Below are 19,415 nucleotides of genomic sequence, written 5' to 3' on the forward strand. Positions count from 1 at the left end.
AGCTTAGAAATATACATAGAATGGTTAGAAGTATTTTTTAATTTTTTTTTATTTTTTCCTGAATTTTTTTTATTATTTATTATTTAAAATTATTATTGTTATGGTCTGAATTTTTATTATTGTTGTTACATAGAATCTGAAAATGTAGTTAGAATTTATGTAAAACAGACATAGTTTTTTTTTTTTAAGTTTGTTTAATTATTTTTAATATATTTATTAGTGTTAGGAAGTGAAGTGAGAATTAGTATTTAGAAAATTAATTATAAAATGTAAACCGGTATATTAATAAAATTATTTATAGAACGTTATTTTTTTTATTTTTTTTCTAGTTATAATTGTTACATAGAATCTGAAAATGTAGTTAGAATGATGTTATGTTGACAAACAAACTCATTTTTTTTTAAATTTGTTTTATTGTTTTTAATATATTTGTTAGTGTTAGGAAGTGAAGTGAAAATTAGTATTTAGAAAAAAATTATAAAATGTAAATCAGATTATTAATAAAATTTTTTGTAGAATGTTTTTTTTTTGTATTTTTTTAATTTTTTCTAGTTATAATTGTTAGAAAATTAAATAATATTGTGGTTGTCAGTAATGGAATGTGAGAATAAAAAATGAATGGTTAGTATTAATTTTTAACAGATATTTAGTTTGATTTCGTTAATAATAATGATAATTGTTAGGAAATTAATTATTCATAATTGTTATTAGAAAATGAATTTAGAAATATAATGAGAATGATTATTAGTATTTTTTAGAATTTATATATATGTGTTTAACTTTACATAAGTAATAGTTAATAGATAATTAAAAATACAAATTATAATGTTATATATTAAAAAAATTGGAATCTACTGGGAATAAATAAATAACCAACATGTCTAATGTTGTCATATTGTTGAGAATTGATTAGGAATGTATTTATTAGTTGATGTCATTAATAGTTAGTTTTTAGAAATTTCAAGGATTAGTGAAATATTTCTTGTAAATATTTGTTTTACTTTGAATTAGTCAAATAATTTATGAATGTTGTGTGGATTCAACTACTATGCGTTGTTGAGTTAGCTGGGCAAATTTTGTTAATGATTTGTTCTACTTAAAAATTTCTTGTCGCCTAGTAGTTAGTTAGTATTAGTTAATTAGTTGACTAATAATTTGTTATGTTTTTTGTAGAAATTAAGAATGGTGACGTGTAACCATCCAGTTCCTCCTGATAGCGTACTTCATACTCCCGTACCGTCCTCGAATATCCTGTACGATGAAAAGATACAAACAAAATTAAAGAGGTAAACACACTTATTGAAGGTAAATCTGTTAGTAAATTAATTAGCTTTGCTGAGCGTTACCTAAATTGACGACCAGTTTCTACAAGTACAGGGCCTTGAATTTTCTCAGAAAATTCGATTCTATATGCCTGATGCAAAACATATGGAAAGCTCTTGGAGGTGACCAAGCACCGTTACTCCTTTTCACAGCGGCATTTATGGATTCATGGCGGTCGGATATCAGTCTCACACCATCCCGAGTTACTACATGCTGACGAATGTTACTAAGGAAAAAGTACCATGCATCAGAAGTCTCTCCCTCCATAATAGCAAACGCAATTGGGACGATATTGTTGTTGCCATCTTGTGAAACTGCCACTAGTAGACAACCATTGTACTTTCCATACAAGTGTGTCCCATCAACCTGGACAACTGGCTTACAATGTCTGAATGCTCTAATACAGGGGTAATAACTCCAAAAGACCCGATGCAATACCCGAATATCAGTCACCAAGTCATCACCTTGATATGCAGGCATAGTCTCAAAATGAACAACAGCTGATGGCTCCTTATGACACATGGCCTCAAACCATATAGGCAAGGCCTCGTACGATGCTTCCCAGCCTCCAAATATTTTTTTCACTGCCTTTTGCTTAGCCAACCATGCTTTCCGATAACTAACGGTGTAGTTGAACTTCGATTGCACCTCTGCTATAACCGATTTTACCTTTAAGGAGGGGTCAGCCTCAACCAACGGCTTTATTGCTTCTGCAATTGTATTCGAATCCAACTTCGAATGATCCTGAGAAATTGTTGCTCTGGTACATGTGTGACTGTCATTATACCTCCTTATAACCCAACAGTACTTCCGGCTGATCATGCTAACCCGGATAAGCCAATCACACCCTGACCCATACTGTGTACACTTAGCATAAAATGTCAACGGCTCAGACTCATACACCCGGTAGTCTACGCTTCTTCGTATGGTATACTCTTTTATCGCCTTAATAACAGCTTTCCTGAAAATGAATTCCATCCCAACGGCAAATTTACTATCTGCGACAAAAGGAATTTCTGCCACAAGAACAGCCATACAAAATATATTTAAAACACAAATATTGTAACATCGAAAATAAACGTAAACAAGTTGTTACTGCATCATTTATGACATAACTCCAATTTTTTTATATTTAACTAGTTGACTTATTTACAATGATTGCGAATTTATCTTCCACTAATTTACTAACAGATATTAATTTCTATTTAACTACCTCACTGTTTTACTATTTTACTAATAAATACTAATTTATATTAATCTAATTTACTAATTTACCAATTTATTAATAAATACGAATTTATATATTTACTGAAGTTTTCTAACATAACACATAAATCCTAACTGCTATTTGACTGATTTACTAATTTCTATATAATTCCTAATTTATATTCAACTAATTCAGTCACTTGCTAAAAAAATAAATTTCTTAAACTTAAATACACAAACAGGTAAACAAAAATAAATACTAATCCAATATATTTTCACACCTTACTTAGCTAGTTGCTCCAACTATCAACATAAATTACTAAAAAATACTAATACATTTTATAAATATAGACAATTACGTACCAGCACCGGTATAATCCGGAAACTCCGGAACATGCATGGCTTCCAAATCCAAAACTCGCATAAATGACGGCTCCTCAAATAGCACTTCGTTTGCCAATGCATTTGCCACATCTGACACATCGGGAGCCATAGGTCTGTCACCTTGATCTTCATCTCCATCTGGACCAACAACTTCGTAGTTGCTTTCGAACTCTTCTTCGCTGTCGCTATTGTAATCTTCTCGTAGAATATTCCAGTCGGCCTCAGATTGCTCGAACTCAACATACAACTCGATGAACGCGAGTTGACTCTGATTTTCAATATACATTGAAAACATCTCTTGCATGCTCGCCTCGTCCGTTACATATTTGGTTTGAAACTGGACGAATCCACCAAACACTTGTACAGGGTATCTATATAGAATACAGGCTACTCTTCTTACCATCTCAGAATGAATCTTTTCACAGATCACACCTTTGAGCTCTTCAAATGAGATTGTGAAAGGAATCACAACATCTAACGGATTTTCACAAACAAATCTTGCTCCTTCAGATGTTTGTAATAAAATCTGACCAAAATAATACACCTTCAATAAAACTCTGTCACTCATTATTCTTAATCACCTAAACAAAATAAAAAATTTGAGAACTAGATCTGTAACTATAATCTTAAGTAAAGAAGAAACAGAGAAACAAAAACCAGAGGAAAGAAACGTTGAAGAAGAAGAAGACGCGAGTAGGTCCTCACCAGCATTCAGACACTTTTGTTTACAGTCACCAACAAGTCGGACCCTCCAATTAGGTATACTTCATTCAAAAAATTATTTAAATAACCTAATCGTACCCTCCGATTTCATTTAACGAATTAAAAAAAAAATTTCCTCTACTAGCAACTCGGACCGTCCGAGTTCCAATATCATAGCATTCAAAATTTCATCTTCTTCAAATCGGACCTACCGATTTGTTGGTCCAAAGCTGGAAAACAAGCATGTCGCAGGGTCCGACTTCTTGTACCTGACACCAGAAAAAAGGCTGCCCCACATATTGGTATGGAACCCCATCATGCCATATCCCGGAATGACACGCAACCTCCTTTCATATCAATAAAATTGATACTTGAGTATCACATTTGTTAGTTTCTTACTTTTGAGTAAAGTATCTTTGTTGTCTCCAACATTTGGGGGTAAGTCCTATTTGTGTCCCTAACGTTTAAATCGTCTTATTTGTATCTCTAACGTTTATAAAAGTAATTCAATATTATCCTACTATCAATTATACTAACAAATTAGATTATATTTTTCAATTATTCTCACTTGGATGTATTCATTCTCAATTAGGTCTCACTTGGATGTGTTCGATTTTAATATTATACCCACTATTTGTGTTTAGATTCAATTATGTCCTTAGAAAAGTGAATTATGTAAATGTTGTAGGAATTAGTTTCAACTTTTGATGAGCTATTTTTTGGAATGGATTATCGATTTTATCCCAAACATTTGTATTCTAACTTTAAGAAGAGATTTTTAAAACTCAAACTAAAGCCTTCATGATGTGTAATTGATGCCAAGATAATATTGAATCACTTTTACAAACGTTAAGGATACAAATAGGACGATTTAAACGTTAGAGACACAAATAGAATTTACCCTAAACGTTGGGGACAAAAACGATACTTTACTTTTTACTTTTTAACGTCGTGTTCAAGAAACTACGAGAATAACTCAATTCTTTTTTGTATTATTTATTTATTTATAAACTATAAAAGCATAAGATGAAAAAGATTGTGATATCATATATATTAATGAAATTATATTTAAAACTATGATCGGATGAAAGTGTGACAATTTATCATAAAATAGAAAAATAACGAGGACAACAATAAAATAACAACCATGCTATGATAAAATATTGGATGTTTTCATTGGAATTACATATTAGAGTGTACTCTTCCCTCTAAAGCGGTTAAACATGTGAAGTGAAAAAGGATTCCTTTTAGATATTTTTATGTAATCTTAAGGTTGAAATTTACTTTGTTTATATACCATCTGATATTTAAAAAAAAAATGATACATTATGAATAAAAAATATTATTATTAACTATATGACTTTAAGGTAGTATATACTTGATAAGATGTACCCAAAAAAATGATTCGAAGAATTTTTTGACGATATTATAAATATGTATAATCAATTTTATGATTCATTATTTAAATCGATAAATGTAAATTATAATCATTTACAAAAAATAAATTAGATTAAAAATAGAAACTAAATTATATAATTCAAATCATAAATTGTTTTTTTTAATTTTATTTTTTAAATTAATTTAAATTATATTATAAATATTTTTTTAATTATTCAATATCGTAAATTTATTATCAATGTAAACCATATAAACATATACATATCTCGTTTAAAACATGAACAATATAAACGTAAATATAATTTTTTTGAAATATGTGTAATAATTAAATATAGTTTTCTTGCATACAATATATATATATATCAGGTTTGCATAATAGCGTCCAAATATAAATAATTTAAATTTAATTATTTATTTAAAATTATATTTTTATATACTGTTAGTTTTATACAAAATAATCAATGACATATTATTATATAAGTAAAATAATTAATTTTATATTAAAAAATTTATTTAAATATATAAATATGAATATATGATCGATAATAGTATAAATCTCGTTGTAATTAAAATTTCAATAAAAGAGTGTGGAGAAATATTAATTTAAAATAAAAAATTTTACATACAATTATTTTTATGTAAAATTATTAATAAAAAATTATTAAATAATTTAATTAAATTATTATTTAATATTTTTCAATTATCATCTAAAGTATTAAGACAATTGTAGAAAAATATTGAAGTTAAATAAATAAAAAAAAAGTACTATTAAGGAGCCAATGACCTAAGCGTACAATATGTACAATGGGTTAAATTTTTAATTCATGAATAAAATGAATATCACCCATATTATCCAGAATAACCATCTGGATATCCAGGGATAATAAACATCTTATGTCATAAAACCACTCATCCAAAAAGCTTAAGCTGATTTTGGGGTTTATCAAGGATCAAATTCTTGACCTTTCGGATCTAGAACTCTAATACCATGTCATAAAACCACTCATTCCAAAAACGTAACCCGATAGAACAATGTAATACTAATGGTCATATCTCTAATACTTTCTAAACCCGCATTGTACGCTTAGGCCATTAACTCCCTGTACTTTCTCATAAAAAAAAAAAAAAAAAGTCCCAAAGCGTCGTCAGCGGTACTATTGTCCACTTCGTCAAAGCTCGCATCCCACTATTTATTCACTCTCTCTCTTGTTTCTCTCTTTGCTTCCTTCTTAATTGAATTTCTCACAAACAGCTTTTGCATCATCTTAACGCAAATCATGACTAGTTCCTCCGCTACCGCTCGCAAGGTTCTTAACCCCTTTCTTCTTCTTCTTCTCCTTCAGATTCCTTTATCTCTATCTCTCTCTAACTCGCTCTTAATTCTGTTTTCTAATCTCGTTGGGGGTTGGGTTTGGGTTTGGGGTTCAGAATCTGAGTAAGATTGCCTGCAATAGGCTTCAGAAAGAGCTTGTCGAGTGGCAGGTCAATCCCCCAACTGGTTTCAAGCACAAAGTCACCGACAATCTTCAAAGGTATCCAATTCTATTTCTTCCCCCCTCTCTCCCTTTAAATTCCATTTCTACACCCTAAAGTTTCAATTTTTGGCCCCTTCCTCTCCTGACCCCTGATGGCCCTTTCAAAGCTGCTTCCTTTATTAATTTCCACCGTTTTTGTGTTAATTTATCAGTCCTTTATGCATGCACCATTGTTCCTTTACATTGTTTTTGCCCCTTTTGCTTTGTGTTTTTGTTTGTTTTCGGAAGGTGGGTTATTGAAGTCTCTGGAGCTCCTGGCACACTTTACGCTAATGAGACCTACCAGCTTCAGGTTGATTTTCCAGAGAATTACCCCATGGAAGCTCCACAGGTGGTTCTTTTGGCCCTCACTTGCATAAATTTCACCAAGTTTTTAGCTACTTCTTTTGTTCACCGATGCTATTATGTTCCTACTTCTGCTGTTAACTGTTTAACAGGTCATATTTTTGCATCCTGCTCCACTGCACCCTCATATCTACAGCAACGGCCATATTTGTTTAGGTATGCTATGCCTTTGTAATCACTATATTTTCATTTTCCATTGGTCAATGGTTTTACTTATGTTATGGGTTACCTTTTTCTTGCAGGGTTTTGGTATGTTTTACGTTTATGTTTATTTGCTATTTGCTTTTCTGTTAGCTTTTCCTTCAGACACTTGTGTTGCCGTCAAATAATTCATCGCTTGTAAATTGATTCGGACTTTCCCTTTATTTCTTGGCATTCAAGTTATAATTCCTTGCTTAATGCTTCGGAAAGATGCTTTGTTTACTTGTTTAAGTTTTCACCGATAGCTGAGGAAGCAAATTTTTACTCTAATTAAAATCAATTTTTTAGAAGTTAATAACCTTAGATATTTGTGTCTGAAGATTCTAATAGGGCCCGGGCGTCCATACAAGTTTGAAATGCTTAGAAGGCTACTATTCTCTGTCCTTTATTTTTCTGTTCCTATGATTTTGATGTACATTGTGAAGAGTAACAAATAACATTGAAAGTGGTAATAATTGAAGTTACCAATGGATTGTTTCCTCCATTGTCAATTCATGCCCGTCTAGATGTGTGTAGAGCTTTGCTTCAAACTATTGATATCATAAGTGTGAATTATGTAAAAATTAGTTTGGTTTTACTTTTATCTTTTGAGAATGATGTTTGATGAGATCTATTTCACCATACTTGATGGTTAGTCTTATTCATATTTCAACATTTGATTGTAAAGTAAGGGGACCAGCTTTGAAATCCCATCCATTTCAACAGAAGAAGATTAGATTCTTCTAGACTCAGTTCTGCTTTTTTGGTGATCTGCTGACATTTAATATGCCCTATGCCATGCAGATATATTGTATGATTCATGGTCCCCAGCTATGACAGTTAGTTCCATCTGCATCAGCATTCTCTCAATGCTTTCAAGCTCAACTGTAAAGGTGTGAATTTAGTTACTGTGAATCTTCTGTTTTCCATATTCTTCCATCCTGGGTCTCCTAGGAATAGGATGCTGGTAATTTAGGTCACCAAGATGCTGCTTTTATTAGCTATTTTTTCTTATATACAAGAAAAAGAAGAGAGAAAAAAAGGGGGGGGGGGGGAATGCAAATGATACAGGCACATTTTTAAAAGTTATCTGAGAAAAAAATTTCTTTATCATAATTGCTCTGAATCCAAAATAATGTTATAAATAGCTGGTAATCCATAACCAAATTGCCATAGTTTTGATTTTAACAAGTCTAGCATGATCTCTTTGACAGCAACGCCCGGAAGATAATGATCGCTATGTAAAGAACTGCAGAAACGGGAGATCGCCGAAGGAGACGAGGTGGTGGTTCCATGATGACAAAGTATAGTAACTAGTTTTATTTGCAATAAGTCCACAAAGGTTAGGGTAGAGGATTATGCTTTTGAAAGAGTAAGAGGACGATTGAGGGGAAGGAGTATTTTGAGAAAGCAGGGTCCCTTCCTTCAAATTAAATGCATAATAACTCTCTCCTGTAAATTGGCATTACCTGTAACTTCTTCAATGAGCAAACAAAACTCATTAACAGTGTGGTTCTCAGAGGTATTCGGATGTGGATATAGATTATCTGATTACCCCGAACTTTAGTGCTTTTCGTTCGTAAGCAATACAAATCCTATATATCTCTCAATTGACAATATGCATTACTGATCTTTATTTTGAAAACACCCCGACATGTATGCACTATGTTACCATATTTGTCATCAAGTATATGCAGGTGTGTGATTTTTGTATGTTGTAGCCCCAGTTGTTTCCTTTTGTGCAGAGGCAAAAGAATGATAATGAAGAATGAAGGCCGTAATTGTGTTCCATAATATATATAATTGAATTTTGATGCAGTTACACATGCATGTAGTCATGTTAGCAAACATTTAAAAGAATAGTTATTGATTGGTGAATAGTTATTTAAAAGAATGGATGCAATTAGAGGATTGTGTAAAATTTACTATGTTAGTGCATTAAAATTATATATATTGGTTATTTGGTAATATTTATGCCCTAAATTAGTTTTTGCTTTTGAGGTTGAATTCGATTTTCTAAATTGAAATGTATTTCAACTTTCAAGTAATCAAGTTTGTTTATTAGGTTACGTATTGATATCCAATTTTATAAACTTAATACACCAATTATCTTAGTACTAACTTGAGAATTGAGATAAAATTTTCATCTTGATTAGGGTTTAGGAATATGGTTACCCTTTGTCTTTCTTCTATATAATGTTAGATAATTGTCTCCTTTCGAGGGTACATATTTTAGTAAGGAGTGGGAATGTACTTTTCTTTGTTTCAGGTAAACTGGAATGAATTTTCTAACCTCTAAGCCTATAGTCATAGTTCTAGTATTTTGATCCAAACTAATCTGCCGAATCTTGAAGTCCACAATATAGTGGATAACCCAATTTATATTTTGGGAATTAAATCATTGACATTAAAGTTCGCAATACAGTGAAAAAATCTAGCCGTTAGCGTGCTCTCCGTACAACTCCATATCCCCCCCCCCCAAGCACAAACAGCCTCATGACCGTTTCAGGGAGGCCGGAGTCTTCTCTGGCCGACCATCAACCGACAGACCAAGAGCGTGACCTCCTCCAACGCAGTGTAAAGAAGGTGCGACAAGGTGAACAAGGATTCACAGGGACAAGTGCACTAGTGCCCTGGGTAGAAGATTGGATGCAAGAAGAAACATCTGAACCAGGTAAGGGAATGAAGACATATATGCCAGCATGGTGCGAGGACCCAACATGGAAATGGAAGGGAACCCATTGGAAGATGACTCCCTGAATGGCAGCGATGAAGATATGTACAGCGATATTGAAGCGGTCCCAGAATCTGTAGAGGTCAAAACAAAAGATAGTTAAAACAACACTGAAAAGGCAAATCTTACAGTAGAAAACATGGGTGATGGACTTTTCAACATCATCATCAATGAAAAAACTGAAAGGGAAACTACTTGGAAGGAAAATAGGCTATGCAATGATGAAGAGGAGGCTAGAAGCTATGTGGAGCAGATTTGGTAGTATCGATGTCATAGACCTAGGAAACAAATTTTTTTCCTAGTCAAATTCTATGTTCACTACCTAGCGATGAGACTATGGGAGCCCAACTTTAACCCCTCTTGCACAACTATGGATAAAATAACTGCTTAGATTAGATTGCCTGGACTCCTTATTGAGCTCTACAACAACAAGATACTCAGAAAAATAGGGGTGACTACAATACCTCCCATCTCTGCAGAGGAAAATTTGCTAGACTATGTATAGAGGTCGACCTCAACAAAGCTCTTCTAGGAAGGTACATGATTAATGGAAAACTCTACTACATCGAATACGAAAGTATACACCAAATATGTTTTATATGTGGCTGAATAGATCATGAACAAAAGTATTGCCTCCAGAAAAAGAAATATCTAGTGGCACTGAAAAAGAAAAGGAGAATGAAGCTAAAAAACAGATGGTAACAACCAGGAACTAAAGGAGCAACCCAACCAAGTGGCGGATAAGAAAAAGGAAGAAGCCAGTAGGAAAGTGAAAGAAAAGGAAGTAAAGCAAAACACAATTGCCAACTTTGGTCCTTGGATGGTAGTTCAAAAACAGAGAAGATCTAGAAAAGAAACTAGAGAAGATGGAGCAGGCACAAGCAAAACGGCAGAAAAAGGAAAAAGCAGAGATAACTCATCAAGATTCAATATCCTAGAGATTGATGACACTCACAAGGAACATGAGGAACAACAAGCACAACCACAGCAACAACCACCAGACCACCACAAATGAGACGACACATAACCAGAAACTGAAAGGCAAAAATCAATAGCAAAACAATCAGCAAACACCAAAGAAAATCAATACCAGAGAGATCAACAACCAGAATTAGCATTCAGTAAGCAAACAAAAGGAGCACCAAAAGGATCCACACAGTAGTCACAAGAAAGCCCTAACTAAAAACCAAAAAAGCACTATACAAGAAACACACAGAGAAAATTGGAACAACATTGATGATGAAACCCAGGAAACTACCAAAGAACAAAACCAACCAACAAATGCAACTCAACAAAACATGGAGGAAGAGAAACCACCAGACCCAGATATGCCAAAGAATAATTCAGACATGATGTGGAAATAACAAACCTGGTAGAAGGTGTGGACTTCGAAACACCAACTATCAGTGCTCTAAAGGATAACGAGGTTGTCGACATGCAATTGCACTAGCCAAACCCCCCCCCCCCCTCTTCTTTTCTCTTTTATCTTTTTAGTTCTGATGATAATTCTTAGTTGGAATGTAAGGGGTGCTACCAATAACACCATTAAAAACCTGGGTTTTAATCACGCTATTATAGAAGAGGCACAAGGCTTTGCTGGAGGCATCTGGATTTGCTGGAATAATGACGAAACATAAAAATTACCACGTTGGAATATATCCACACCAGAGTTGAAGTACCTAACAAAGAGAATTGGTTCATGACGGTAGTTTATGCTAGCCCCAGCAACAAAATAGAAGAACCCTTTGACCCCTTATCCAAAACATAGCTAATAACATGAATGAAGCTTGGATTTTCACCGGGGACGGGTAGGGGCGGGGTGGGTATCAGCGGGATCGGGTGGGATTGTCATATTTACTTTTGAAGCATTTCTAGTTGATTTAGCATTTATTATTAGTTATATTTTATATTTTTTTTGTAATTTTTATTTACAAACAATATCTTTTAGTTTTAGGATTTATTATTTTATTTTTATTTCCGAATAAAATTAGGTTAGATATAAAAGGAAAAAGATTCATCTTGGATCTAATCTCGGACGGACGTGCACGTTTTTCAGAATCCTAGTTTCTCTGTAAACCATAAGCAACAAAACCTCATCGGTTAAGGTTAGGAGTTCTGTTTATTTTTATGGATTAAGATTATTGCTTTTCTATTTTAATTAATATGTTGATTCAGTTTCAAGGATTGTTTTCATTCTTAATCTTATGAATTTGGGTGAAACGAGAGTATGATCCTTATTCTACATGAGTTCTTGAGATTCTCGAGAGAGTTATCTTGTCTGAACAATAGCTTGAAAACAATGAATTGCTACTTACATGAACTAATTGGGATATGTTGAATATAATCCTGTTAGTTTTGGGTAATTAGGGTTTTTGTGGCCATAAACTAGGTTTTGAACTTAACCCTCTAATCGAAATTAAGTAGCCACGAGAGTGGTGGTTGATAAAGGTTAAAAGAGACTAAATCACTAAGAGATTAGGGTTTAGTCATTTACAGTTTACCATGGAATGAATCATGCATTGTTAAAATAGTTAGTAAGAACTTTTAATCTGAAAAAGTAAATATCTTCAAAATATTAACTATTTTCTCTCACTGTTTTACACCAAACCTTTTAATTGCTTTCTTTATTCCCTTATTTATTATTTTATGCGAATTACACCATCAAACAACCTTTTATGTTCCCCTAACTAAGCCAATTGGATAACCATTGTTGCTCAGTTCATCAATTTTCGTGGGATCGACCCTCACTCACCTGAGGTATTATTTGGATGACCCGGTGCACTTACCGGTTAAGTTATGTGAGTTCACAATTCGCACACCAAGTTTTTGGTGCCGTTGCCGGGGATTGTTTGTAATTGACAACTACTAGTTGTCTGGTTGCTTAAATTAGGTATTTTTCTTAATTTTTTTATTTAATTTTTCTTTTAATTTTTTATTTTAGTTTTAATTATTTTCACTTCACTTTTGACTTAAAGTTTGGTGTCATTTTAGTATTTCTCTTTTTTTATTTTTTAAACTTTTAGTTTTTCTCATTTTAGTTTTTGAAAATTTTAGGTTACTTTCTCATTCTTATTTTCAAAATTTTTAGCTTAATTGCTTGCTTTAATTTATTTTTATTGCCTTTTACACATGATATCTCACTGGAAACTCTCTATACTTTAATATAAAGACTCTCACTTTTTTTTATCTCTTGTTTGTTTATGAGCAGGAACAGGGATAAAGAACCCCTTCTTGAGTTTGATTTTGAACCTGAGAGGACCTTGAGGCGGCGTTTGCAAGAAGCTAAAGCTTACAAAGCCGAAGAGAACCTCAGGAAAAATTTTGAGAAGGAAGCTATGGACGCTAATGGTGGAAACCCGAATGCTAATGAGCATGCAAGGAGGACGCTTGGCTCATACACTGCATCCACTCCTGAATTTTATGGCCGCAGTATAGCTGTACCTTCTATTGGTGCCAATAATTTTGAGCTTAAGTCGCAGCTGATCACTCTGGTACAGCAGAATTGCCAGTTTCAGAGACTCCCACAAGAAGATTCAAATCTATTCATCTCCAACTTCCTACAAATCTGTGACACTATAAAGATGAATGGAGTGAATCTTGAGGTCTACAAGCTTATACTTTTCCCATTTGCTGTAAGGGACAAAGCAAAGTAGTGGCTTGATTCTCAGTCCAAGGAGAGCCTGGACACGTGGGACAAAGTGGTCACTGGATTTCTGACCAAATTTTTTCCATCTCAGAAACTGACCAAGCTGAGGGTGGATGTTCAGACATTCAGGCAAAAAGATGGAGAGTTCCTCTATGAAGTTTGGGAGAGATACAAGCAGATGATTAGGAGGTGTCCTCCTGACATGTTTTCTGAATGGACCAGGCTACAGATCTTTTATGATGGCCTCTCTGAGATGGCCAAGATGTCACTGGACAACTCTGTAGGTGGTTCCTTGCACATGAAGAAGATGCCTGAAGAGGTTAATGAGCTTATTGACATGGTTGTCAACAACCAATATCTATACACTTCTGAGAAGAACCATGTGAACTCTAGGACTACTCAGAAGAAATGAGTCTTGGAGGTGGACACTCTGGACGCCATTTTGGCTCAAAACAGGATCATGTCCCAGCAGATTAGTATGATCTCTCAACACTTGACTAGGATGAAAGTCTCAGCTGTTAACACTCAAGATGCATCCTATGACATGATTGGAAGCTACAACCAAGGGGACGCTTATGTTTATGCTCAACCCACTACTGAGCAAGTTAATTACATGGGCAACTCCTTCAAAAATTCCAACAATGATCCATATTCGAATTCTTTTAATCAGGGATGGAGGAATCACCCTAACTTTGGGTGGAGGGAGCAGTAACAGAAGCCCCAACAAAACTTCAACAACAATCAGGGTGGCCCTAATCAGAACAGGTTCAACAACCGACAGTTCCAGCCCTCTCAATAGTAACAATCTCCCTCTCAGACCCAAAACACTCCTGACTTGGCCGAACTAGTTGCTGAACTTTTCAAGATAACTCACAGCTTTATGCAAGAGACAAGAGCTTCAATCCGAAACTTGGAAGTACAAGTGGGTTAGTTGAGTAAGAGGATACCTGAGAGACCTCCTAACACTCTTCTCGGTGATATAGAGATAATTCCAAGAGAAGAGTGTAAGGCCCTCGTCATGGCTAAAGAGGCCGAGCCTAAGGAGGTGCATGTTGCTGAGGAACTGAAGAAAGAAAAGGCTCAAGAAGAGGCTGGAAACACATTGTTACACGTCCCATTGGTGTAGGAGCCTGAAGTACCACACCCTCAGAAACTTCAAGAGGAGACCAAGGATGAACAGTTCACTCAGTTCTTGAAAATCTTTAAAAGATTACACATCAATATTCTTTTTGCTGAGGTGTTGGAGAAGATGCCTCCCTATATGGCCTTCATAAAAAACCTACTCTCTGAGAAGAAAGCCTTGAAGGGAAATGAAACTATGATCTTGACCAAAGAGTACAATGCATTGATTCATAGGAAGCTACCCAAGAAGATGCTTGATCCAGGAAGCTTCCTAATTTCCTGTACCATTGAGAATATTACTTTTAAGAAAGCACTATGTGATCTTGGTTCAAGCATAAATCTGATGCCTCTGTCTGTGATGAAAAAGTTGGGAATCCAAGAAGCACAGACAACAAGGATAACCCTGCAAATGGCTGACAAGTCTTTGAGGAAGGTATATGGGCTAGCGGAAAACGTACTTGTCAAGGTTGGAGAGCTATTTCTCCCGTCAGATTTTGTAATACTTGACATGGGAAAGGATACAGATGACTCCATCATCCTAGGAAGGCCATTCCTAACCACTGGAAGAGCCCTAATTGATGTTGAGAGAGGTAAATTGGTGCCGAGGTTACATGAAAATTGGATGGTTTTCAAGGTTTTTAAACATCCACCACTCTCTGACAAAAGAGGTACTTGCATGCAGAGCTTATTGCACAAGTCTCTTCCGTTGGTAGGAACCAATACTATTCCCCCTAACATCAAACCTAAGTTTGGTGTTGGGTGTGCTTTATCCACCAAGGAAGGAGACCCTAAGAAGAAGGTACCCAAAGGCTGGAGGTACAAGAAAATCCCTACTAAAGACTTCTCACTTGGCATGAAGGTGGTGTTCGCTAGAAGTCCAATCATACCTCACATAGTAAACAGAATCCTGTCCTTAGAGCATGTAGAGCTGATCCATGATGGCACAGAAAAGAAGTTCACAATGAGGGGTAAAAATTTGAGTCCCTATGATCCTCTTCATTAGAGGAGCTGACCGTCAAGCTAGTGATAATAAAGAAGTGCTTGTTCGGAGGCAACCCAACCATAAGTATCCTTAAGTTTATTTCGATTTATTTTAGTTTTATTTTATTTTATTTTATTTTTCATTGATCTTTAGAGTTTTTCTAGGTTTTCTAATGTTTGTGATCATGTACAACGCTTAGAATAGGGACAGGAAGACTCAGACAGAAGAACAAAACGCCCTGGAGCAAAACAAGCTTGGGCGCTAAACACCAGGGAGGGCGTTTAGCTCCAGAAGGGGGAATAGTAATGTGGTCGTTTAACTCCCAAAATGGGCATTTCCTTCAACTTTTAGCACCCCCTTTGGGGCACCAAACGCTAGGGTGCTCGTCCCTCTTTTCAAAAAAAAAAAAAAAAAACTTAATCCCTTGCTGGCGCTAAACGCCAGAACCGGCGTTTAGCGCCTAGCGTTCAGGTTTTGAGAATGAAGGAGGTGTTTTGGCCATTGGTTAAACACCAACTCCCACCTACTTTTATCATTCAAACTTATCCATTCTCTCTCCTCCCTACCCATTTTTCCATCCACATTCATTCATCCCATCACCCATCACTTTTCTTGATTCTCTCAACTCACCTTCCACTCCACCCAATCCACTCTCATCTATCCCATCAATTTCTCCTCCCAACAACCCAAAATTCAAATTCAATCCCCTCCACCCATACCCCATAACCGAATCCCCCTTCCCCACCTATACATACCCTACTCCTCTTCTACTTTTACCATACCTCAAACTACTCTCTCCTTCCTTACTTACTCTTTCCCTTTATACATTCACCCCTTTCCTTTTCCTCTTCCATCCTAACCAAGGCCGAAGCCTTTCCCTCCATTCTCTTCTATCTCTTTTATTTTTATATTTACTTTTCCTTTTTTTCCTTTTTACTTTGCTCAGGGACGAGCAAACCTTTTCGGTTTGGTTTTGGGCGCTCCGTTTTTTCTTCATTTTACTATCTCCATGGCATCTAAGATCGGAGAATCCTCCTCAAGAAAGAGGAAAGAGAAGGCTCCTATCTCTGACCTATGGGACTTCACCCGGTTCTCATCTAAGACATATGAGGAACACTTTTATGAGGTAGTGCACAAGAAGAAGGTGATTCCTGAGGTCCGCTTTGATCTGAAGCGGGATGAGTACCCAGAGATCAAGTATCAGATTTTGAGACGGGGTTGGGAAGTTCTGGCCAACCCCGTAACTGAGGTTGGAGCATTGATGGTGCGAGAGTTCTACGCTAATGCTTGGGTGACGTACAAGCATGCCAGAGACGTGAACCCAAAGCCGAAGAACTGGCGTACCATGGTCAGATGGCATATCATGGATTTCAGCCCGAAGAGTGTGAGGGTGATACTACAGTTACCACCATCCGGAGAGGACCCTCATTCATACACTCGAAGGGTCAACACTGACCAGAGGTTGGATCATATTTTTGCTAACATTTTCCTCCCCGGAGCTCAGTGGAGAAGGAATTCTAGAGGTCAGCCATACCAGCTAGGTAGGCATGACCTCAAGCCAGTTGCTCAAGGATGGTTGGAGTTCATGCAACGTTCCATCATCCCTACGAGTAACCATTCTGAGGTTACAGTCAAGCGAGCAGTGATAATTCATTGTATCATGCTCGGCAACGAGGTAATCCCTCAGGAGTTCTACAGGATAGCTGACAAGGCCTCCACCTCAGTGAGACTGGCTTTCCCTCATCTCATCCACTGTCTATGTGCAGTAGCTAGAGCTCACATTGATGGAGATACTCCAATTGACATTGATAGGTCGATCACTAGGAAGGGTATGGAGCATGTTCAAGCTAGAGAGGTCGGGCGTGGACCACAGCAGGAGCCAGTTCCACCGCCTCCACAGGATCTATTGAAGATGCCCCAGGAAGTCTATTTTCCTCTCCGTGATTATTGGGACCAGTTGACCACATCCATAGGGGAGCTGACATCATCTGTTGATCAGTTGAGGATAGAGCATAAGGATCATTCTGCTCTCCTCCACCAGCTGATGGAGGAGCAGAGGAGGCAAAGGCGCGACATAGAGGAGCTGAAACGCCGGAAAGGATTCCCTAGAGGGAGCAGCAGCCACCATGATTGAGGTGGTTGAGTTTCATTCTCCCTTTCTTTATCTTATTTCTATTTTTCAGTATTTTATTCTATTTTCTGTTTTCTATTCTGAGTTGCATGATCACTAGTAGGATTTTCTTGCTTTCTAGTTAGTTGTTTATTTTAGTACTTTATGCTTATTTTTAAAAGATGTCTCATGTATTGCTCACTGAACTTATAAAGAAATATCAAAAGAAAAAAGAGTAGCAAAATGCATGAGATTTTGGGTTATATATTGAGTTTTCTAGTTATTTTTTTATGTGGTGGCACTATCCTTATTTCTGAATGTATGAATAAACTGTGCATATTTAATATTGGAGTTGAGAATATTGGTTCTTGAGGAATAGGACCTTAGAAAAGTATTATTGATTCTCTGAATTAAGAAAAAGACTGATTCTTGAAGCAAAACAAACAACAAAAAGAATTGAAAAGAAAAGAAAAATCAAAAGACAAAGGTCCAAGGCTTTGAGCATCAATGGTTAGGAGGGTCAAAATTGATCTAAAGCTCAAAAGATAGGTTTTTCCTAACTATATACTTATGGTGTGAAAGTGTCAAGTAACCCTTGATACTAAACACTTAAAGTCGTGGCCAATTGCTCTTACAGAATAGGCCAAAAGCTCTGAGCACCACTATCTGGGAGAAATAAAAAGAAAATTCAGAACTCGTGCTTATGGTGTTCTTGTATCAAGTTAAGTTTGAGGACAAAACACTTAGAGTCACGACTAGGCTCAACGTGCAAAGCACCAAAGAAAAGAAAGAAAAAGATGTGTTCAAGAATCAATTAGAGCCTAAAGAAGAGAATCTATAATACCATCCGTGTTCTAGTTTTGAAGAATACCAATATTTCTGAGCTTCAAAGGATAGTGAGATGCCGAAACTATTCAGAGATAGAGTGTTATTAGCCCCACTCAGTAACTAGACCTGAGCTTAAATGATAACTCACGTCTTAAGCATTTTCTTTCTCAGTCCTATATTGTTTTGGTTGCTTGAGGACAAGTAATAGTCTAAGTTTTGCATTGTGATGCGTGAGCATCTTGTACCATTTTTCCTATCATTTTTCAGTTATTTTTAGTTAGTTTTACTTGACTTTAGTGAAAGAAGCAGTTTGACAGAGTTTGGAGCTAAACAGAGAAGTTAGCGTACTCCTCTTGCTGGCATTTAGCGCCAGCAGCATGCACGTCTCTGCTCCCTCTAGGGCGTTAAACGCTCAATATGGCATTTAGCGCATGCAAGCTTGATTCAAATTTGAAGGCCCACTCTTGGAGCATTTATAGTGGATTTAGCATTTACTATTAGTTATATTTTATTTTCTTTTTGTAATTTTTATTTAAAAATAATATCTTTTAGTTTTAGGATTTATTTTTTTTAATATTTGAATCAAATTAGGTTAGATATAAAAGGGAAAAGATTCATCTTAGATCTAATCTCGGACGGACGCGCACGTTTCTTAGAACCCTAGTTTCTCTACAAGTCATGAGCAACTAAACCTCCTCGATTAAGGTTAGGAGCTCTGTTTATTTCTATGGATTAAGATTATTAATTTTCTATTTTAATTAATGTATTGATTCAGTTTCAAGGATTGTTTTCATTCTTAATCTTATGAATCTGGGTGGAACGAGAGTATGACCCTTATTTTACATGAGTTCTTGAGATTCTCGAGAGAGTTATCTCACCTGAACAACAGCTTGAAAACAAATTCCTCTTAAATTGCTAAT

At 35.6% G+C, this 19,415-nt stretch overlaps 1 long non-coding RNA gene and 1 pseudogene across 1 annotated transcript; one reads left to right on the forward strand and one right to left on the reverse strand.

The window, feature by feature from the left end:
- Positions 1 to 6,159: 6,159 nt before the first annotated feature.
- Positions 6,160 to 8,683, forward strand: LOC112749495 (probable ubiquitin-conjugating enzyme E2 16; annotated as a pseudogene).
- A 736-nt stretch (positions 8,684 to 9,419) lies between these two features.
- On the reverse strand, positions 9,420 to 11,665 carry LOC112749496 (uncharacterized). The gene is made up of 2 exons (XR_011873155.1): positions 11,177 to 11,665; positions 9,420 to 9,881 (listed from the first exon to the last, which is right to left on the reverse strand). It is a non-coding gene; the product is annotated as an uncharacterized lncRNA (long non-coding RNA).
- Positions 11,666 to 19,415: the final 7,750 nt, after the last annotated feature.

This window comes from Arachis hypogaea, chromosome 15 (assembly GCF_003086295.3).
Source record: "Arachis hypogaea cultivar Tifrunner chromosome 15, arahy.Tifrunner.gnm2.J5K5, whole genome shotgun sequence".
Taxonomy (NCBI): Eukaryota; Viridiplantae; Streptophyta; class Magnoliopsida; order Fabales; family Fabaceae; genus Arachis; species Arachis hypogaea.